Source organism: Aotus nancymaae, unplaced genomic scaffold, assembly GCF_030222135.1.
Source record: "Aotus nancymaae isolate 86718 unplaced genomic scaffold, 86718_ANA_hifiasm-v0.15.2.pri h1tg000019l, whole genome shotgun sequence".
In the NCBI taxonomy this organism is placed as follows: Eukaryota; Metazoa; Chordata; class Mammalia; order Primates; family Aotidae; genus Aotus; species Aotus nancymaae.
The window spans coordinates 8,739,567-8,763,131 of record NW_026988431.1 but is presented as its reverse complement, the minus strand read 5'-3'; the positions used below and the strand labels follow the sequence as shown (position 1 = coordinate 8,763,131).

Genomic DNA, 23,565 nt, shown 5'->3' with positions numbered 1-23,565 from the left:
CTCCCACTGTAAAGAAGGGTAGAGCAATTCCCTGCTGGTGACCTCTGGTGGTGGAGTGTTAGCTAACCAGGAGTGAACAGTCATGATTCTCTTGCAGCTGTGTTGCAGATGGAGCCACTCAAGGGAAAAGTGTAAGAGAAACACACATCTCTCCTGATCAGAGCTGACGTAGGCATCCCAAGGACCTCCTCTGGGATAGGAAAAAATACAATTATCCTTCTTCCCCCAAACGTATTTTGCAAACAGATAGACCTTGAATTCACCTACTAGGAAGAGGGTGCATGGTAAAATTGAAGATCAAATAGGAGGAAAGAGAAATTGTTAACATAACCAACTTCATAGTTTAAAGTTTGTAATGCGATTTCACATTTATATTTTTATGCTCTCCATAAGGATGTATGTTACATTAGAAAATTGAAAACAAAATGTGACTATTAAATTTTGAAGTGAGAATACATACTTCTTGAATCCTTTGATTCTCTCTAAAATGTATTCAGATATTAGCATTCCTGAGATTTCCCCCTGAGCCGGACATTAAGCTAGAGTCTCTGAGACAGGGTAAAGTGCTCTTTAATTAATTCCAAAAGCTAGTTTATCAATTGGTTGCTTTCCAAATGGTCACAAGATGAATTTGATTTGTTCCTTTCTTTTTTTCCTCCAATATTCAGCAACTGGGTAAAAAATACTAGCCTAGATTGGCACTGGTAAGGAAACTGACACCGGATTCACCAGCCAGTCATGTTTTGTACCTTTGGATCACACCCAAGATCAGAGGGAAGAGTGAAAGGGCAGATTATAGCAGTTGGAACAATATGTAACAAAAATATTGTGCCATTGAAATGCTAATGTAGGTGAGCATCACCTTGTAAAATTCATATTGTTAGAAAGCAAGCCTAATCACTTGGATCACAAAGACTGATTTTTATGGGAGACCTCTCATTTTATTCTTTAGGTATTCCATTTTCATTCTGTGTTTTCTTTGGAATTAATAGAGCCTCTTAAAAACTGCCGTCTATAAATTTTCTCTCCTACATATGTCTCGAAACAGTTTCATTTCTTCATTTAAAACATTACAGCCATTTCAAAATGCCCTATTTTGTATTTAATTTCACCATCTCATATAAAATACATGTTCTTCACATAATTATGTAAAAATGGGTTTGCAAATGCCCTAGAGATCCATATGATGGGCACATTATAGGATTCTAAGTAATAATAATCTCCTGTTTACATGAGACCTGATTTTCATGCCAGTTTTTTACACTTTAATATATCCAGAACACAGCTTTGCTCAAATATGTTCGTTTTTTCTGGTCCAGGAAATGCATTTGAAATATCGCAGATTAGTTTGCCTGGCAGAATGTACAGCTACATCTGATATTTTAGAGGTTAACATAATGGAGCCAGAGATGAGAACCATTGTTGTGATGTTTGCAATGAGCACAGCTAAACAACACCCAGCAGGGTTACTGGAAGACCTAGGGCATAGGCAGAAGAGGAAGCAGGAAAAGGGAAAAAAAAAAAGTAGGTGATTTGGCAAGAGAAAGAGAGGATATTATATAAATAAGAGCTTGAACACACCAACTAATAAAAATAAAGCATAGTGTAGAGCAGTGGTTTTTCAAAGTGTGGTCCCTGGGCCAACACCATCAACATGCCTGGCATAGAAATGCAGATACCCGCACCCTGCTGAATCAAACAATGGTGGTGAGACATCCTGGAATCTGGTCAACACTTCTGGATGGTCTCTGGAGTGTTTCTGTGAGTGTGTGTGTGTGTGTATGTGTATGTGCATGTGCATGTGTATGTGTGTCACCAAGCCCAGCTGCAGGACTGGGAGGATTGGAGACCCGAAGAATAAGAAGCACAGGGCAAGCTAGTAGTGATCTATCACAGTACTTCTTCCTTCTGGAGAAAATGCTTTGAAAGTGCCTTTTCAGTAACTTTTATGATGACAGGGCAGGGAGAGAAGCTTATCCAGCAGAGGGCTTTATGTGCATGCTCTTAACCACTCAAGGAGGGGTGGTGACGTTTTCAACCAGACTCAAAGTCATGGTGTTACAGGTACACCAAACCTCTAGGAGAGGAGGCAGAAAGGAGGCTCCTTGTAGAAGACACGTTCCGTGCAGAGGAGGAAAATCATGATGCGAGGGAGAACTGGATGTGAGTCAGTGTATCCAGAGCATGGAGAGAGGAGGGAGTCATGGCCAGAGAAGAGGCCACGTGTGCAGTGCTGACAAGTTCGGCTGTGTCCTAGGGCATTGGACACTTCAGCGGAAGAGTGTTTTAATCCTGAGAGTGATGTCCTTAAGATCTGTAAGAATTACATGACTAGTAAAATGCTTGCTGAGAAGTATCATCAGATTGGTGTTCCTATTGACAAAGTTTTGGGTCTCATGATACGTAAGATCAGTGATGTCTTACATCCCTCTGCTAGGCATCCATTGTGGAGCTGTGGGGCCTATCTCTGGTACATTCACCCTAGAACCCTTGGCTTTGATCTGGTCCTAAAGGATGTGTCTATAGATATTTAAGAGAATAAAAATCCTGTAGTTAATGGGAAACCAATGCCAGTGACTCCCAAAAGGGCAGAAAACGCAAGAGGAGAGATGCTGCTGCTTTGGTCATTCAGTCTCCACTTTTATGGACAAAAATATATTCAGGATAAACAATGTGTCGATTTAACCTTACAGGTAACACCAAGAGGGATTTGACTCACCTTTGTTTTCTTGTGGAGAATAGTTTCTGCAAATTTGAATTATAGGAGACATAATACACCCTTGCTCTGTGCAGTGCATTGCGATTTGCCCCATATTCGAGTGATTATCACAGTCTTTTACTATCTGTTCAACTAGACACAAGGAACTAAAATAGCTTTCCCCATAACTTTTCTTTTTTTGAAAGTAACATTTGCAGCTGGGTGTGGTGGCTCCTGCCATAATCCTAGCACTTTGGGAGGCTAAGATGGAAGAATCCTTTGAGCTAAGAGTTTGAGGCCAGTCTGGGAAACACAGTGAGGGCCTGTCTCTTAGAAAAAACAAAAATTGAAATGTAACATTTGTTTTTTCAGTGGCTTAAATTTAGACAATTAATGATTAGTGAGATGTAGTCTAACAAATATTTTCATTTTTTATTAATTGAGTGGGTTTGCTCCCAACTCTTATCCCCCCCACCTAGTGAAATACACATTATTTGAGATTTTAAACTTGTTTTTGACCCTCTCAAGAATTCTTTTGCAGCTTTTCCTTTACAGAAATGTATTCTACTTTCTGCTAATGGCACCCCCACCCCCCACTACCTGCACCCCAGCGCTAACTACTTACCATGACTTAGCCCTTTGTCTAGTTCCTAAAGACCACGTGGGCTTTGCTCACCCTCAGCCTCTATCTAGCACGGTGCCTGGCACAGCAGGTGCTCAGCAAACGTTCATTAAACTTATTAATTGCTACTGAAGACTGCTGCTGCTTTGTGTGCCTGCTTTTCAAATCTCTCCCTCTCCCATTATCTCCTCTCACCCTCTTTTTTCTCCCTTTCCCTGATAGATTCATTACAAAGACATTAAACCCAATTCTCAGTTTCTCTAAATGGTCTATATAACTCATTGAATTTACTGTCGGGGGTTGCTACCTTAAAGGTAAAACTGGCTTTTTGTTGTTGTTTTCTTTTGCATCAGAAGCTGCAAGATTTCAGGGCATAACATAGCTTGCAAAGCATGTTAATTATGAAAGAATATTTATATAGTATATTCTATTGAAACTACTCATTGTGACCAAAAAATCCTTTGCTTGTTTAGTATTAAATGAACTCCATTGAGCTGTAATATCTTCTAGGGAGAGGAAATAGAGAACTGGAGCTGGGGTTTGGGGCATATAGATGCATGTAGATAAAAGAGTTCATGGGCAGGGTTTCATGAAATTTGAATGTGAAGTGGTATTATGCATCTCTTTCATTTAAATAACCTAAAATGAGTAATTCACTCCCTAGAACATTTGATAAAAATCCTTGGAAGTTTGCCAGCAGGCACGGTGGGAGGAAGAAATGCATATTCAAAAGGAGATCAGAAAAAAAAAGAAATGAAAATTAGGAAGCGTAAACCTGAAAAAGCAATCTATACCTGATTTATTTTCTAAAATAAATGGAAACATCTTGGTTAGAATTGCTTTAAAGAACCAAGGCCTCGCTTAGTACCCCTGAGCAATGCAGTCTTCTGGAAACACTAGTACATTTAAGAAGGGACTCAGAGTACTTTCTTGCATTGTGTTCACCTCAGGCGACAGATCCCATGAACTCAAAGCTTGGCTCTGGAGTGTCAAAACACCTACCTGCAATGGTTATCGTTGCCATAGAGATAACTGGATGATAGATAGCTAGATGATAGATAGACACTGAATAGATAGTAGATAAATGATCTCATATGTCAGAAGAGGCCTTTGTGCCTAGGAAATTACAGATTTTTTTTCAAAAACAATTCTTCTGTCAAAATCAAAAATAGAACTCTCTTTACTCCCACCTCATATACGTTCCCCTACTCTTCCAAAGCTTTTTCGTATCATATCTGTGATGTGCTGTGTGCATTCAACTCCTTCTTGACTTCTTGTCCAGGAGGTTACCTTTCTTTAAAGGCTTGGATGTCACCAGTGCTAGAGGACAAAAGGGTAGAGACAGGACCACTAGGGTTTCTTTATTTTACAATGAATTGGGCTTTGTTTGTTCTTATTTTCTTTTCTGAATACTCAGATGAGTTTTGTTTCTTTGTCCTGTTCCTTACTTTTTACTTCCTTCCCTCTTCCTTTCTCTTTCTTTTTCCTAATTTTTCTCTCTCTTCCTATTCTTTTTCCCCTGTGTGTCTGACTTTCCTGCCTCCTTGTTTTCTGTTCCTGCTCTTTTTATGGGTAGCTTTGTGAATTATAGAAATTCTAACACTACTGCGAGATTGTGAGGCCACTCAGTTCTTGAAACAACAATAGACCATTTCAGCAGATACATGTACATGTTTTATAAAATGATGGTGAGGTAGGACCTTGAAAAGCCCACCTCAAAATTCATCATGTGTCCCTTGGTCTGGATGATAGGAAAGGACTTTGTAAAATGAATGGGTAGGAATGGGGGCTGAGTTCTAGTATGTCCTCTGCAATGTAGCCTGACAGCCTGATAAATCAGACCCCATCTTACGTGCCATCAGGCAGCAACTTAAACAGCAGCTCAGTCCTACATGGGAAATTACAACAAAATCAGAGGTCAAGATGTGCTCCTTGAGTCATCTTTAGAAAAAAATAGTGAATAAATTTAATCCCCTCATCTTACAGATTTAAAAATTGGGGTGAAGAGAACTTGTAATTTGCTCAAAGTTTTATAAATGGCAATTTCGTCAATCTAGAACCTGGATATATTGACTTGTAATTAAGTGTTTAAGTCCACCCTATTACAGAAAGGTGTGAGAGACAATAGAGAGGGAGAGAAGGGGATAGAGTCATTATTGCTGATGGAAAATAGTAGAATTTGGGGGTCTTTCCCCAAGCTGAAGGAAAATGGAGAAAGGAAGCAGTTCCAAGATGAGAGTGAGATGGAAGAGTTCCCTTGACCCCCTCCTAGGACTTGCAACAAGGGTGTGGCTCCTTTACCTGGCCGCCAGGAGCTCAAACCCCTTGCAGGAGGGGGACCTTGCAGGTTAGTGGGTACAGGAGCCAGGGGAGTGTTTTTGGCCTCTGGCCCTGTGACAGTGTCTAGGGGTGTGTTACAGTTAATGCTCTTTTAGCAGTTGCTGTGTGTAGACTGCTAAGTGTTAACCAGCCCAGTGGAGACTCAGGGTGATAGCCTTTTACATCCTGCCCTCTTGGTACCTAGGTTCTTTTTTGGCAGTCAGGACAAATTGGGTCACGTGAAAGGTTTGAATGATAATGAATGCTGAGGATTTTATTAAGCGGCGGAAGTGTCTTAGCATAATTTGATTGTAAGTTAATACAATAATTTTTATTGGTGCCTGTGTTTAACAACCTGCTCACCAAAATCCCTAAAAATTTAGCATCTGGCTCTTGTGAACCCAGATAAGCCAAGTTAGCTCAGCAGCTTTTGATAGCTGGATTTTTGAACTCTCATAGTAAAGGATAACAGGGAGGCATTCACGTGCTGGATGCGTTAAAAACTCACAGAATCTGAGGAAGACCTGAAGCTTCCTCAGCTGCTCAGGGTTGTTGTTTTTTTCTTTTTTTTTTTTTTAGCTGTCATGGAGCACTCAGTGAACTTTAGAATTAATAGTTTACTCAAAACTCATTCTCCTTATATGCCCTCTAATAAAGGAAAGGAGAAAACTGTTGTTTCTGTTCTTAATTAGTCATTTGGTTCCCAGACGTCTGCCAAAGCAACCAAAAAGGCAATTTAATTAAAACAAAAAAACAGAGTCATTAAAATTCTCTCACACCCTGATTTTTAGAAAAGCATGCTGCTCTCTTTAGGTTTTCCTTTTTCCTTTTCATTCACTGGTTAGGAGTTTATCTGTGCTTTCTTTCAGACTGACTGTAAGCAGTGCTAGTTTGCACATAATGAGGGGTAAAATTCATGGAGGCAGCCACTCTGAGAAGCGGAGAACTAAAGAATGCATTTAATTAAATAGAAGTTATAGAGTCCTGGAGTTCATAAAATTTTAGATTTGTGAATCAGATATTTCTTGATGTCTGATGAGATAAAATCTTTGGCCATGAAAACAATATGACAACATAGCCACTGTCTTGGGTTTGCACTTGAGATTTTTCCTGTCTTTTCTAGTAGTATTTTAAGTCAAACATGTGAAGCAGGAAATTTTCCCTGACCCCTTCATGGGCCTCATGATAGGGATGCCTTGCTTACTCAGCCCGTAGCTCTCAATCCCTTGTGGGAGGAGGAGCACATAGGTGAGCAGGTGCAGGAACCAGAGCAAGTGCTTCTGGGCACCAGCAGGAGCAAAACTCAATGCAGACCCCACAGCAGCATCTGGAGAGGGGAGTACCAGCAACTCCTGAAGCCCCAGAGGGCGTATATTACGGTGTGCTCTTTTAGCTTTGCTATCCATGGACAGCTTAAGTAGTAAACAGCTCAGTAGGCTTTCTGCCTTTTCCTGTGAGGTAGTTGCTCTCTGTCAGCAAGGGCAGAGGGTCACTGTGACAGCCTTTAGCATCTGCCAACATAGTACCTGAGCTCTCGTTTGGCATCCAGAAAATAATCAGGTCACACAAATGAATTGAAGGATGGTGAAAGCAGAAGATTTTATTGCTGATGGAAGTGGCTCTCAGAGGGAAGGGAAGCTGGAAAGGGGATGGAACAGGAAGGTATTCTTCCCCTGAAGTCCCACTGTCAAGCTGTCCCTCTGAGTCAAACTTCTCTCCAGCATTCAGCTGCTGCTTCTCTTCTGCCACCTGCTGCTTCTCTTCTGCTTCTCTGCTCTCTGCCAGTGGAACATGGGGTTTTTATGGATATAGGATGGAGGGGTGCCAGGCAGGCCAAGGGTAGTTTTGGAAAAGGCAACATTCTAGTGGGAAGATGAGGATGTAAAGTTCTCACATTGGGCCGAGGTTCCAGGCTTGAGGGTGGGGCCCTTGCCAGGGACCCTGCGCTTTTCTGCCTAGAATTTCTCTGCTTCCTGGCCCTATCACGTGTGGCTGAGATTAAAACAAAACAAAAAACCAGAGAATAATTTGACAATGATATATTTCCTTTATGTTCACCAAAAAAGAAAGAGGAGAAGGGAGACTGCAACCAAAGAACAAGGGGAACAAGGTAGGAAGGAGAAGCACCTACTCTAGTCTAAGCCCTTTGTTTATAGTCATCTTATGTAATGTCTACAAGAAGCCTAGAAAATTGACATTATTATCTTTACTTAACATTTTAAAACATGGTCGTTCAGAGAAACTTGGAGACTTATTCAAGATCTCCCAGTTAATTATTGGATTTAGGATTTGGGTCCAAGTCAGTCTAATCCCAAGACAGTGGCTAATCGTAAAGAAGTGGTACAAAGACCGAACTATCAAAAAATCACAGCAAGGGAAAAGATGGAACGGATCATGTGGAGAACTCCTTCTCTTCTAATTTCTCCTACAATGCTCCTTCCCTTTCAGGTTCTACCTCCTGATAGTTATAATGGGATTATGGCCTTATATTTTGAGGAAAAACCTCCTCGAATACTTAAATTGGAGATTTTTGGGCACACGTCTTTGAATATCGGATGAGTACCTTTAAAATGTCATTTGATAATATATCTTATAAAATTGATGTATTCTATAAATATATCTCTGTAATACCTGCTAAAGTAAGTTATACAGCACAATGACTTTTATAAATATTGAGATGTGTTTCTGGGAAAAATATTTTGTTTCCTAGGAAAAGAAAATCTCACTGAAAATATTTTCTCCCAACCTACAATAAGCTCCATTCTTTTCAATTGAGCAGACATCCTGCCAGTTTGTTTGAGTGTGTGCCTGTGGGTACTCACCTCTTTGTATGCATACTTGGGCTCGGAGGCAGAGCGAGGCAGAGGAGGTGGTAACAAGTGACAATGTGGAAAAAGGAAAAACTGTGGACACCTTCCAGGTATGCTAAATTGAAATATGAGATCTATTGCTTCTGATTAAAGCAACCAAATAAAATGATGAAAACAGAACCAAATAACACCTGCCGAGGTAGCTACAACCAGACATTGTATAGAGGAATAGAAAATTGTAATTGCCAGTTGAGAATTAGGCCTTTGGATTTTTTTTTTTTTTTACTTTGGTGTCTCACATTGACACTTTCCTTTTTTAAAAAATTAATCTTAGAATAAAATATATGATTTTTAGACAGAGTGGCTCTTGAATCAACATAGAGAATGTTTGGTGGGATTGGAAACAATGACTAGGAATGATAGACTGGAAAAGAACACGTTGTGAAATCTTGACAGTAATGCAGGGCCTGTGAGAGGGGCGGGCAGGTGGTAGGAACAAACCTCTCAAGTCTATTTTTTAATTTGTCAAATCAATTTAATGCAATCTGTTTTGATAACACTATGAAATAAGAAGAGACTTGAGAAAGCATTTTTGAAAACTGAAAGAACTGTCCTATCATAAGTTACTTTGCTATTATAATTATTAATGATAAATAGGGACCTAGAATTTCATTGCAAATTTTAGTTGAGACACCAAAGAGATTCTGTTGTTCAATTCAAAAAAAAAAATATTTATTGAACATCTACTGTGCCAGGTACCGTGTTAGAATAGTTATACAATATTCTAATTTTTCCACCATTTTCCAGACCAAGAATAAATATGCAAATATTATGCAGTGAATAACTGGAAATAACATTCACATTCTTGCTGAAATCTCCCTAACAGACTAACGGCTTCATCACTCAGCTTCATGGATATTAACTGATGCTGAAATTGATAAATCACATTACAATTGGCTATTCTCTGTATCTGAGAGAGTTTGTAAAAGCGGAATTAATTTTTTTAGATCAAGCAATCCTCTACTAATAATGGTAATAACTCTTTATCTATAGAACGAATCATTTGAGACTTTCCAGGTTGTTCAGACAGATGCATTCTGTGAAGCTTGCCACACTGTGGGGAGGGAGGGTGGGGCATGGAGTTCTGATGATCGAGGTATCTCAGAATATCGGAAGTGATGGATCAACTCAGAACAGGGAATTAATGGCATAGGAAACTGAGGCTCCAAAACGCCATTGGACAACCAGCAAAGCTGATGATTAAATTGAATTAATTTGGTTTATCTAATTTAATCTAGGCTTGAGAACACCCTGTACTTAATGTCTACGAAAACAATGCATTTTGGTTTTCTATAAGTGTGTATGTGAGAAAAATAGCCATAACGAACTTAGCTTTCTCTTTAGGTGTCTTTTAAAGTATATCCTTCAAAAGATCAGGGTTTCTAACCTTGGCACTGTTGGCTTTTTGGGACAGATGATTCCTGATTGTTGCAGGCTGCTTCATGCCTTGTAGGATATTTAGTAATGTTGCTGTCCTCTGCTCAGTAGATGCCACCATCAAACCTCAGTCTTGACAACTAAATACATCTCTAGGCACTGCTGAGTATTTCCTGAGAGCAAAACCACTCAGGCTTAAAAACTACTACACTAAATTAGGGGTCTCCAACCCCATCATCCACAGCCTGTTAGGAACCAGGCCGCACAGCAGCAGGTGAGCAGCAGGCAAGCCAGCACTACTGCCTGAGCTCCACCTCCTGTCAGATCATAATAGGAGCATGAACCCTATCATGAACTGCACGTGCAAGGGATGTAGGCTGCATGTCCTTATGAGAATCTAACTAATGCCTGATGATCTGAGATGGAACAGTTTCATCCTAAATCCACGATAGCAGTCTTTGATCCCAAAAAGGTTGGGGAGTACTACACTAAATGATATAAATGAGTACTATTATGTGTCATATACCCTTTTATGCCCATTTTTATGTGTTAACTCATTTAATCCTCTTAGCTAATTTTTAAGGTAGATTCCATTATTCTCATCCCAATTTTACAGATGAGGAACTGATACAGAGAGGTTAAGTAATTTGTGGAAGTCGACCATTCATGATTTAATCCCTTCAGCCTGGCTACAGATCCCTACAATCTTAACTGTTTATTCCATTCTGTTCTACGTAAGTGATTTGTGCCTCCTAATGAACCATGCGTGCTAATACCGTGAGGACTTCTCTTCTAGATGCCTGAGAATTTGTTCTTGATGTTGTTTGCAGTTTTTAAACCGATTTGGTTTGGATGTTGTTCTTTCTTTTTTAAAAGCAAGTTGCATATTGATCCACAGGGCATGGTGGCTCTGTCATTGGCCCCTTGGCTGTTTGAAATGGGGTAAGTTCTGGGTAAGTTCCTTTGCAACGTCAAGTAAAGGAGTGCCTTGATATAAATGCCAGTGAGTTAATTGGAAATGCTCTCATGGAGGAAAGACACTGGAAATGCATCTATTTTTGTCCTTGGTCAGCTGTGCTAGAGCTAAAGCATTAGGGCCTAATGGCTTCCCCTCTTTGTTGTCACGCTCACGGCCTCTTGATCTAGTTTGCCCTCTCATGCTTGCTTTGGTCTTACTCTAGCCTCCCCTGAAATGAGATTATTTTCCATTACATTATGGCCATTATTTGCTTAATAATCCAAATTCAGGAAGCAGAATAACTTTTAGAACTAAATTCTCCAAATCCTGAAAAACGTACTGGCCTTGGAGAGTCCAAGAAACCTGGCTAAAGCTCAGAAGTCACGCAGACAAGGAACATTTCCTAAGCACTAAATGAAGAAGACCATGGCACAGTGTGGGCTGAGGGTGTCTGCCAGAGTACATAGTTCATGCTTTTAGTCACAGGAATGCACTGGTGAGAAAGTCCCCAACACAGTTAGGAACCTAGAATAAGTGTCTTCTCTTCAGAAAACAATGTACTTAGGTGCAGTCAATACTCAGAAATAAGTCCAACTGCATTTTAGGGGGGGAAAAAAATTCTTTACCTTCCCTTTAAAAAGCCTTTCCAAAGTTTTGGTGAACCGCCTTGTATATAATCTTGACCAGCAGAGGGCTTCCATACCTGACAAATGATGCCTGAACAAAGGGACACAGAATTTCTCAGTATTTGATTATTGTTTTTTATCCTCTTTGTTTCCTTCTGTTTTGATTGCCAAAAAGTCCTTTCAAGTCGAGTTTTTACTGAACTACTAAAGTTTGATTCCCCACCACCACCCCATATACTGTGTTAGGTATATCTAGCCCTTTTATTGTGTGTAAAAAGTAAGGTTAGCATTGTGGAAATGTTATCTGCTGATTTGGTTATATAAAGGCCATGCCTATAGGAATTGACATTTTGTAGGAATTTACAAATCAAATGTACAAATCTGATTTACAAATTAAATAGGAATCTGTTCATTTTTAATCCTCATTAAGAGAGAAGTATCCTCTTTTTTTTCCCCTGTATGTATCACATGAAGCATTAGCTTTGTAATGCTATTGGTATTGGCCTCTAGCAACTGTTGAGTCATCTTTACAAGACCTAGTTGCCTAAGAGAACATCTTTATCAATCCACCACTCTCCATTTTATATTCTAACCTTTTTAACATTCAGAAAACTTGAGATCCTGAAAGTACACCCAAGATGGAGAATGGCTGGTGTAAGATTGTTGTGAACAGGTACAGGTATAGATTTAGATGGTTTGGGGGTATGTTGATGCTTATGCATGCCCTGTCCACAAGATGGTACCCATAATAAGCCAGTGAAGTTGGGAATAACCATTGACTAATCTGATGACTTTTCAGTGCAGATGTATGTTTCAGAGACAGGTAGAGGAGTACCTGAGCAATTGTCTCCTTGCCAGGAATTCTGCATGTGCTTATTGACATCCTCTAAAGGCGATGTCCTCCCTTTATGTTCTCTCTCAAGGGAGTTATCTAATAGCAGGGCCAATGGATACCCTCAGGCTGGTGGGAAAGATATTTGTGGACAGGTTTCTTGACTCAAATCACATAGGCAGATACTCATTTGTACTGGTCTCACCTATGAGCTATATATGGTGATTACAAATATTGGTAACCAAAGATAATGTGAAGATGAGTTGCTCTGATTCTAAAGACAGAACTGGAACTAAGTTCTAGATTTACAGAAACAATAATCCGGGTAATAGATTATCCTTTCTACATTGGGTGCTAGAAATTTTAGAGTCATGTTTACTAGGTTCACTTCCAGTTAATGGCACAAAATCTCATGACATCAACATGTGTGGCGTTCTCATCTTTTTCCCCACTTAATTTCTTGCATTGAATGTATTTTTGTCAGGTGTTTTGTATCCATCTGGATGCCTAGGAGAGCATAAAAATAAATGTAGGGAATTCCCAAATCCTGGAATAGAGTGGTCATGGCACAGCAGAAAATATCCAAGTATTTGAAACCAGGAATGCATTAATTGAGGTCATTTTGAGGAAGCCTAATGACTGTCTCTCAATCTATGGAAAAAGTAGGTAGGCTTTGTCTTCCAGATTTATGAGTGAAACAATCAGGATAAAGCTAAAAGAACAATAGATTTGGAATCAGAGAACCAGAGTTTTCGTCATGGAGAGGTGATATTTTATGACCATGAGGTGCATGGGCTCTGGGCCAGATTATTCATTTGAATTCCAACACTACCCTAAAGGTTGCTGGATGACCTTCATCAAGTTACTTCTCTGTCCTTCTGCTTTGCCACCTATAAAATATGGAAAAATTTAGCATCTGCCTCACACGGTTATAAGGATTAAATGAAATAATACACATAAAATGTTTAGAGGATGCCTGAAGCATAGTCAAACCTCAAATCCGTTCATTGCTATGACAGTATTGTGATTCTGTCACTTTTAATGTAAATGTCACTTTAGGAGTCTTAGTTTACTTAACCAGCCAACCTGCCAGAAAAAAAAAATACATCATACTCTTCTTGTAATGAATAACTGTAAAAGAATTTATCATTGCAAAACCCGGAAGAAAAGTAATGTATTAGTGTTACATTTTTGTGTACATCTTAGTTTTGTATTAGAAAAAATATGGATTCACATTGGCCTCGTTAGCCTTATTAAAGTACGTAAGTTAGGAAACACATTCAGACAGAAAGTTTAGAAATGCAACTAAAGTGGCACCTTTATCTTTGAATACCTTTTTTGTTATTATTTTAGCTTGTTAAATTATTTTTCTTTGGCATTGACCTTTGGCATTTTTAATACTTAATTGTAGAGACATTCCAAGCAGAGAGTGGACATGTAACTATTACTGGAATTTGGGAAGCTACAAGGAGGGGGAGGAGAAAGAGACTGTTAGGTCAGCCCAAGGGTAAGATTGATGATGACTGGGTTGGGGAGTGTAGGAGAATAATACCTAATTACTTAAAAGGCACAATTTTAACAAATGAAAGAAGGGAGTGTGTATTGGTTTAACACTTGAGGATTTCCAACCCCATCTGTGTCTTACTATCACTTGTACAATATCAGCAGGTGGCTTGCATTTCTGACCAACCCTTCTCTCTTATTTCCCTGGTGATATTTTATGGTTTCCACACCTCAGTGTGTGTTTTTCTTAGCACACTCCTTGGTCTGATTAAGTACAGGAATGTCAAAGGTCACTTCTACCATCATCTGTGTCTGACCTTGGTTTACATTCATCTCTCTCTCTCTCTGAAGTCTCTAACAAGAAGCAGAACAGTGTAGATATTAGGCAGATGTTTAACAGACCAGGGCTGTCTAAAGTACATGCTAACCCACTTTTAAGAACAGCAACAACAAGATTCACATTAAATTTTTGTCTTTCTGGTTGTCAGCATAAATTCTGAAAATATTCTGTAGACAACTGTAATATGTTAAAATCATCCAGGTGGTCATTATATCCATTAATTAATAAAGTCCTGCATGTTTTTATGTATTGAATCACACACTCTGCCCTGAATTCACCATACATTTTCATTTTTCCATACTTGGCTTGTCCTGGAATGCTTTCTGTCATGGAAGTCACAAACCAGATGCCCATGTTGAAAATTAAATCTGCCGATGTCTTTCATTTACTTTGTGTAGTTCCATTTACGGATTTGAATTAGATACATATACTTCAAAAGTCAACAATTTCACATGGAAATTTCCATATTATCTTGAAAAATCAGAACATCTGGCAGCTGTGGGCCCATGGGCTTCCATAGCAATGGCCCGAGCTGCCTTGTGGCTGCCACGTTGATAGGAGATAAGCTTCTGGTTGTTCACTGTTGGTATCACTCCCATTTGCTTTTCTTCCCTCAGCTAGATTCATTCCCTGAAAGCATCTGTCTCCTGTAAGATTTGAGCTTATGACCTTGGAGTAGAAGCCAGATTATCTCTCAAGGCTACCTAGGTTTGCCCAAGCCTGTTTCCATTAGCATTGTATTTCTTTTTTCCCCCTAAATTCAAAGTAGTTGTTTTGTAAATTTGTCTCCTCAACTCAGACTGTCAGCTTCTAAGGGTTGAATCTAGTTCCATCCCACTTCGTCTCTGACAGTACCAGGTATACTGTTTCTCCTACATGCACGCATCTTTCAGATTTGCCAGGATAGAGAACGAACTGGTTGAGTGATAGTAAGAGCCTAGGAATGAGTTATTACCCTACCACTGGCCTTTATGAGCTGCTCTGCAGTCATGTAATTAAGAAGGCATTCACAGTTTGCTTTATAGCACTATCAAAGTTTCCAAAATGAATAAAATATCTTCATCATTAATAATTTGGATTCGTCATCTCTGACCCAAAGGCATCCCACACTAGAGACTGCAAACATTATTTTAAGCAGTTTATTGGATTATTGGATGAGTAACTAATGGATTAACAGGTCAAATAAATTAGTGGATAAATTGATGTGAACATGTGGTTGAATGACTTTCCAATTGTAATTGTAACTGTAAAAGGCAGACACCCTAAGGGGGAATTAAGCAGTAGCAACAAACACTATTATCATTAGAGTTTCCGGAAGCAAGCATAACAGACAGGATGGTTTCTAATGAAACTGTAAAACAATTATAATAGCTCTTTGGAGCTTTGGTGTCTTTTTTGTTTGGTTTGGTTTTTTTCCTAGTGTATCCAGAGGAAGAAACTGTGTTTGGAGTATCAGCCAGTTAAAGTATTACAATCCTTGAAAATAACCATCTACTTGAAGGCCAAAGATGGACAGTAAAGTAGACAATTAAGCATGTGCTACATAAATATGTGTAAATCTAATGCCATCTGCCACATTGTCCAATGTGACTAGTTGTCTTTGTATGCCTTCTACATAAATCAGTTTTAAAGGGCTCCCTGAAGCAATGTTCCCTGTAATGACTGGATAAGAGATCTTCATTCTTTTGCTAAGACTGTAGTTCTCTCATTTCCCATGACTCAAATAACATACTTTTCTTTTGGGGTTAGACAGTCAGTTAACTTTGCCATGTAATAAACCTCCTTAGAAAGTAGTGGTGGTTAATAATTAAAATAACCATTTATTTAGCTCATGATTCTGCTGGACAGTTCTGGACTATGTTCAGTTGGGCTGGTTTTAGCTGGACTACCTCTTGTTTCTGTGGACAATTGACAGGTGACCCCTGGGTTGGTTAGTCCCTTATGGCCCCACTCACATATCTGGGTGCATGGCTGTGACATCATGGGTAAATGGGTAACATTGCTCTCATTGTCCCATAGGCTAACCCAGACTTGCTCACAGGGCTCAAGGGATTCTAAAGGCAGCAAGACAGGGCAAGTCCCAGTGTGCAAATATTTAAGTTTCTGCCTTGCAATTGCTATTGAATCATTGGCTGAAGCAAGTCATGTGACTAAGCCCAGCGTTACCGTGCGTGGGTAGACTACTCAAAGACTTGGATGCAGGGAAACGTAAATAAGTGAGAAGTCATTACTCTACCACAAGGATTCTTTCAGAGTCATATCAATCAATTCACATTTATTGAATACCTTCTATGTGCTACATACTTTTCTGGGTAATGTTAAGTATATTTGGTCATCTTTTTTTTTGTTTTTTTAAAGTAAGACTTAATACAATCAAATTACCTGCTAGGCACAGGATAGAAAAACTTTGATTTGGAATTCTGATATAATATTCATTTAGACTCATTCACAAAATGTTGAATAAATGGTAAAGCTTCTAAAGTTGTATAAATCTATGTATATAAATATTATATAAATGTAGAAGTGTTCGTATTTGTCAGATGTTTATGCATGTTTATTTCCCTCTCAATCTCCATTTTCTTACCTATAAAAAGAATATAGCAAAAGTACCTTCACTTTACAGGTGTTAACGGAAACCAATGAAAAGTGTAGCCTAGTGCCCAGCATAAGGAAAGCACCATTTAAATGCTCTGTGAGGGGCATTATTTTATAGCCACAGTGCCTCATGACACTGCTGTTGCTATTGTTAAATAATAGTAACGATGTCAATAACAGCTTATTTCCCAGAAGTGAGATTTTGATTACACAGGAGCCACACACCTCTCTCTCTAGGCCAGCCATTGTTCTTTAACTTGTCCACCTTTCAGGTGTTGAGCTCAATCTGTGCATAATTTTATATAAGGTTTCTCTGTCTCTTTTATTTATGTGCCATTTCATTTCATCATACCAGAGCTTAGATACTTATGTCTTTCTCAATACATCAAATTGCCAACTAATTTTGTTTTAAGAAGGAGAAGAGAGCTAGACAGTGTGTTGAATTTCAATTACTATTTCCTCACTAAGCCTTCTGTGTAATTCCCAATGATTGCAATGAGGCAAGAAGTTCTGCTTCAGAGCTTTGGATAATAGGAGATGTGGAGATGTTTCCTCGGAGAGTGGTGTGTCCATTTAGACTATTACAGATTCATGGTTAAATATACTTTTAGCTATGTATTTCCTTCTCCGCCAAACTTTGTATGTAGCTGAAGAGCTCTATCTACTACAAAATGCTCAGAGTTGTCAGTTTAATCTTACCTTGGATAGGACACTATGTACCTCAACCTAATTTTAAAGGAAAAAAAAAGAAATGATCACCTAAAATAGGAGTCAGCAAACTTTTTCTATAAAGGACCAGACAATACATATTTTAGGCTGTGTGGGCTGTAAGGGCTCTGATTAAACTACTCAGTTTTGTTTTTGTAGCCAAAGTAGTCACAGACAACAGGTAACTGAACGGCTGTAGCTGTGTTTCAGTGAAACTTTACCAAAGCAACAGTAAGCCAGATTTGGCCCGTAGCTTTATCTCACCCACTGTTGATCTAGAAGGAATGCTAAATAAGCAATCAGCAAAGAAAAAAACATATTTTTTAAGAAAGTTTGAGATACAGGTATAGCTGTTTGTAGTGGTGAGAACTGAAACCACCACACATGTTTCTGCTTCCTCTGGAATGTGATGCCAACCATAGACATTTTAAGTTTACCAGACGAGAAGGCAATTCTATCTTCTTTATAATTAATCCAGACTGGGGAGTCTATCCTGATTGTCCTTTGTATTTGAAGATTGAATATTGATAATGGTGTAGTTAACTGGACTTTTAATTTCAAAGACGAGAAAATATATCAGACCAATATAGTTGCTAGTTAAAATAAATTCCACCAAATCATGTAAACACACACACACACACACACACCCTCTGCTTCCACCTCTAGCGTAAGAAAGACACTTCATTTTGGTACTCAGACTAGAGAAGACCTAAAAATAGTCCTTTTAATTGGACAAAATGCAACATTGCGTAAAATGTATCTTACTCATTCCTCATAAGTTTTTTGTTATGGAGTAATTCTAGTTCATAAACTTACATTTCTGACTGCTTGATTTAAAGACTGCTGTTTTAACTACTATAATTCCAAGTCATAAGAACAGAAAGACTTCCAAGGAGCTTGTTGGCTTTCATGTCAATTGAATCACTTTCTATTTGATGCTTAGACTATTTTCTCTAATGAGTCAGCTCATCAGTTACAATTGTTCTTCTCCTTTCAACTAACTGCTCACCCTAGTACTAGTTCTTCATCTTGGCGGTCCCAGTATCATTGTTAAAGTGTTTCATTGTACTTTCTTAGCAGGTCTTAATGCAGTACAGGAGACATGGATATCATTTTAAATATGCCAATAATAATCAGAGCCTAACAGGTGAGATCATATAAATGACATTTCTAATGACGTCTTTTGAAGGCTTATAATGTGCTAGATACCATGCCAATTGTTTCATGCATTAAATCATTTATTTTTCAAAACAAATCTATGAAGTGGATATCATTATTATTCTTATTCAAAAGATGAGGAAACTGAGGCTAAGAGGTTAGTCATTTAATCCTTAACTATTTACTTTTTCCTTGATGTTTGGACTCTAGATTGATATTATTTGAAAGAAAAATAGAAACAAAATTATGCATATAGTGTTTTGAATAATAATTATCCTTAGAAGTTTTTGAAGATAGGCATAACTTGAGTAAAAGATTCAGGATAACAGTGTTTTAAGTCAAGTATACCAATACCAGTAATTCCCTATTTATCTGATATTGTGAAGTATTTCTTGTAGTGATATTTCTACATATTTAAAGCTTACCTTTAAGTGCCAAAGCTAAGTTTAAAAAGTGCTGTTTTAGAAGATACATTGGTAGTCTTCTAAAAAATGGTAGCACAGGCCAGGTGTGGTGGCTCACACCTGTAATCCCACCACTTTGGGAGACGGAAATGGGTGGATCATGAGGTCAAGAGTTTAAGACCAGCCTGGCCAACATAGTGAAACCCCACTTCTACTAAAAATACAAAAAAAATAGCCGATGTGGTGGTGGGCGCCTATAATCCCAGCTACTCTGGAGGCTGAAGCAGGAGAATTGCTTGAACCTGGGAGGTGGAGGTGGACAGTGAGCTGAGGTCGTGCCGCTGCACTCCAGCCCGGGCGACAGTACGAGACTCCGTCTAAAAAAAAAAAAAATTATAAAAATAAAAAAGGTAGCACATAGCTGCTTTAAAAAGTATTGACAAGAAAGGTGATTACCAGATCAGAACAGTGGCTTCAGCTTCCTGGAACAGTAAAGATAATCAACATTTTTATTAGCATAACTTGGGCTTGGTATGGGCTGACTTTTTGGTGTGTAAATACAAAATATTAGCTTATAATCCTTCTATGTTGAGATGAAGCAAAATTTTGTGATTCCATGATGAGTATTGGAATTTTCTCAGTGTTATGAATAAATATTTTTATTTTTGTTTATACATAATAGATATATATTTTTGGGGGGTACATATGACAATTTGATACAGGAGTATAATCAAATCAGGGTAATTGGGTTACCTATCACCTTAAATATTCTATAGGAATATTCAAGTTATTCTCATAGCTATTTTGAAATGTACAATGGATTAATGTTAACTATAGTCAGCCTACAGATCTATTGAACACCAGGTGTTCTTTCTTCTGTCTAACTGTATATTTGCACCCACTAATCAACCTTTCTTCAGCCCTTCTTCCTCACTGTTCTTCCCGTCCTCTAGTCACCACCAATCTATTCTCTATCTTCATGAAATCCACTCTTAGCTCCCACAAATGAGTGAGAACGTGTGACATTTGTCTTTCTGTGCCTGGCTTATTTCACTTCACATAGTAACTCCCAGTTCCATTTATGTTGCTGCAAATGGCAAGATTTCCTTCTTTTTGTAGCAGAATAATATACCATTGTGTATGTATACCACACTTTGTTTTTATCCATTCATCTACTGATGGCCACTTAGGTTGATTCCACATTTTAGCTCTTGCAAATCATACTGCAATAAATGTTGGAGTAGAGATACTTCTTTGCTATACTGACTTTTTTTTCTTTTGGATGTATACCCATCAGTGGAATTGCCAGATCATATGGTAGTTCTATTTTTAGCTTTCTGAGGAACCTCCATACAATTTGCTGTAGTGGCTGTACTAATTTACATTCCCACTAACAGCATACAGGGGTTCCCCTTTCTCTACATCCTTGCCAGCATCTGTTATTTCCAGTCTTTTTGATAAAATCCATGTTAACTGGGGTGAGATGGATGTCTCATTGTGGTTTTGACTTGAATTTTTTGGATGATTAGTGATGTTAAGCATTTATTCATATACCCAGTGGCCATTTGCAAATCTTCTTTTGACAAATGTCTATTCAAAGCTTTTGTCTATTTTTAAATCCAATTTCTTTGCTACTGAGTTGTTTGGGCTCTTTATTCTGGTTATTAATCCCTTGTCATATAGATAGTTTACAAATAGTTTCTCTCATTCAATGTGTTGTCTCTTCAATTTGATTGTTTCCTTCGCTATGCAGAAATTTTTTTTGTTCGATCTAAGTCCCATTTGTCTTTTTTGCTTTGGTTGCCTGTGCTTTTAAGTTTTTTCACAAAAAGCTTTGCCCAGACCAATGTCCTAAAGCATTTCTCCCAAAAGTTTCTTCTAGAAGTTTCATGAAGTCTTAGATTTAAGTCTTTAATCCATTTTTATTTGATTTTGTGTGAGAAATAGGGGTCTAGTTTCATTCTTCTGCGTATGGTTATCCAATCTTCCCAGCACCATTTATTGAAGAGATTGATCTTTCCCATTGTATGTACTTGGCACCTTTGTCAAAACCGAGTTGGCTGTAAGCGTGTAGATTTATATCTGGATTATCTATTCTGTTCCATTGATCTGCTTTTATGTCAATTTCATGCTATTTTGGTTACTATTGCTTTGTAGCATATTTCGAAGTACAATAGTATAATGCCTCCAACTTATTTCTTTTTGATCAGCATTGCTTTGACTGAGGTCTTCTATGTTTCTGTAGAAAATTTTAGAATATTTTTCTATTTCTATGGAGAATGTAACTCATATTTTGTTAGGAATTATGTTGAATTTATAGACTGCTTTGTGTAGTAGTCTCATTTTAACAATATTCTAATCTATGAGCATAAAATATTTTTCCACTTTTTTCATGTCTTCAATTTCTTTGAAGTGTTTTATAGTTTTCCTTATATAGACCTTCCACATCTTTGGTTAAACTTCTTTCTAGGTATTTTATATTCTTTGCAGCTACTGTAAATGGGATTGCTTTCGCAATTTCTTTCAGAATGTTCACTGTTGGCATATATAAATACTACAGATTTTTGTACATTGATTTCGTATCCTGCAACTTTACTGAATTCATTTATGAGTCTAACAGTTTTTTGGTGGAGCCTTTAAATTTTTTTAAATATAGGATTATGTTATCTGCATACAAGGCTAATTTGACTTCTTCCTTTCCAATGTGAATGCCCTTTATTTCTTTCTCTTGCCTAATTGCTCTGGTCAGAACTTTCAGTACTGTGTTGAATAAAAGTGATGGAAGTGGACATTCTGGTCTTGTTCCAGATCTTGGAGGAAACGATTTTAATTTTTCCCTGTCCAGTATGATTGTGGCTGTGAGTTTGTCATATATATTCCTTATTATTTTGAGGTGTGTTCTTTCTATACCCAATTTTTATGGTTTTATCATAAAGGGATGTTGAATTTTAACAGATGCTTTTCCAGCATCTATTGAAATGATCATATGGTTTATGTTCTTGGTTCTGTTAATGTGATGTATCACATTTATTGATTTGCATATGTTGAATCATCCTTGCATCCCTGGGATGAATTCCACTTGATTATGGTGAATGGCTTTTTTAAAAGTGTTGTTGAATTTAGTTTGCCTAGTATTTTATTGAGGATTCTTGTATCATAAATAAGTATTAACTTTTAGAAGTTTTGTTTCTGAAAAGGAGCCCACCTGGAGGATAAGAGTTTTGCACAGAATCTATTCTATTCATTTGTTTTTTACTTCATCTTTCTTGGTTCCAATGTCATAGATGTTAAAATCTATGATAAAATAAACTGACTGATCAGCATAGACCTCTGAGAAAAGGTAAAGAGAATCTCCTTATTTTATTCACCATTACATCAATCATCTCTGTTAAATAATGGTATTTCTTCCCAATAAACCTGTCTATGGATTCATTAGGCTCCTGAAATGGTAAACAAATCAATATGTGCGTTAATAAATATACAGTATCCCTAAGCTTTAATATAGAAAGAAATATATACAAAATTATACATGAGTCTCAGTAAATATAAACTTACACCTTTTTTTGCCACTGAAACAGGTATAAGGAACACTTTCTCTCAACCATCAACATTTTAAAGAAGATGAAGCTTTGGAAAGGTCTTTAGACATAGCTGGAAGCTTTGTTTACACTCCAGACACTGCTGTCCAGTAAGTTTTTTGCAATGATAGAAATGTTATACAAGGTTGGATTGTTTGGCTTTTAGAGCCACACTGGCCAATCAGTATGGTAGCCACAGTCACATGTGGCTATTGAGTGGTGACTTGAAACGTGGCTAGTTTGACTCAGGCAGTGAGTTTTAAATTGTATTTAATTTTAATTGAGTTGAAATGAGATCCTGAAACAGATTGAGACAAGAATGTACTTGGACTTCATTTACAGTGAGTAGCATAGGGATTTGGGGTTAGAATCTGTATCATGAATATCAGTTTCTCTGTTGAAATTAAATCCTGGCTATCATGGTGTGAAGTAACATGGGTTGATAATTCTAATTATATCTCTATATCTCCCTGATGTTAGTTGCTCAATAAATGATAGTTGCTATTGTTATTGTCATTGCTAAAATTAACATTACTGTTTTTTGGGTTTTTGTTTACTTAGGAAAAATTCCTGAGCACCTACTTATAACACTCCAGGCACTGTTTTTGGTGTTGGGGAATGCACGTGAAAAGAGCTCAAATAAAATCCCTGCCTTCATAGAGCTTACATCCTAGTGAATTATCATTATTCTATTTTAATTAAATGATTTAATGAGGTGCACATTTGTTCATGTCAAACTGAGATGCAGAAAGAGAATATGTACATTTAATTTTTCTATAATTTGTTCTAATACCCCTCCCCTAATATACAGGATGAGGGAAAGCAAAGACTTAAACACTTTATTCGGTTCTATCCAGCAGTATTGTGTAAGTCCAGTGCAATAATTTTTAAACAGTTTTATTTGGAGGGTAACAAACTCAGCTTCTTTAGGTAAAAATAATCTCTTGTATTTTTGTCTTCTTGTTGCTAAATTTTCT

At 37.8% G+C, this 23,565-nt stretch overlaps 1 protein-coding gene across 3 annotated transcripts in view; it reads left to right on the top strand.

Moving 5' to 3' along the window:
- RARB (retinoic acid receptor beta) overlaps nt 1-23,565 on the top strand; it is a 777,639-nt gene that overhangs the window by 159,344 nt on the left and 594,730 nt on the right. Inside the window, exon 3 of one of the 3 annotated variants that reach the window (XM_064378608.1) lies at nt 22,589-22,698. The exons of the other annotated variants lie outside the window; for them this stretch is intronic. The gene's annotated coding sequence lies outside the window, so the exon portion shown is untranslated. The remainder of the gene's footprint in view (nt 1-22,588; nt 22,699-23,565) is intronic. 3 annotated transcript variants of the gene reach the window in all.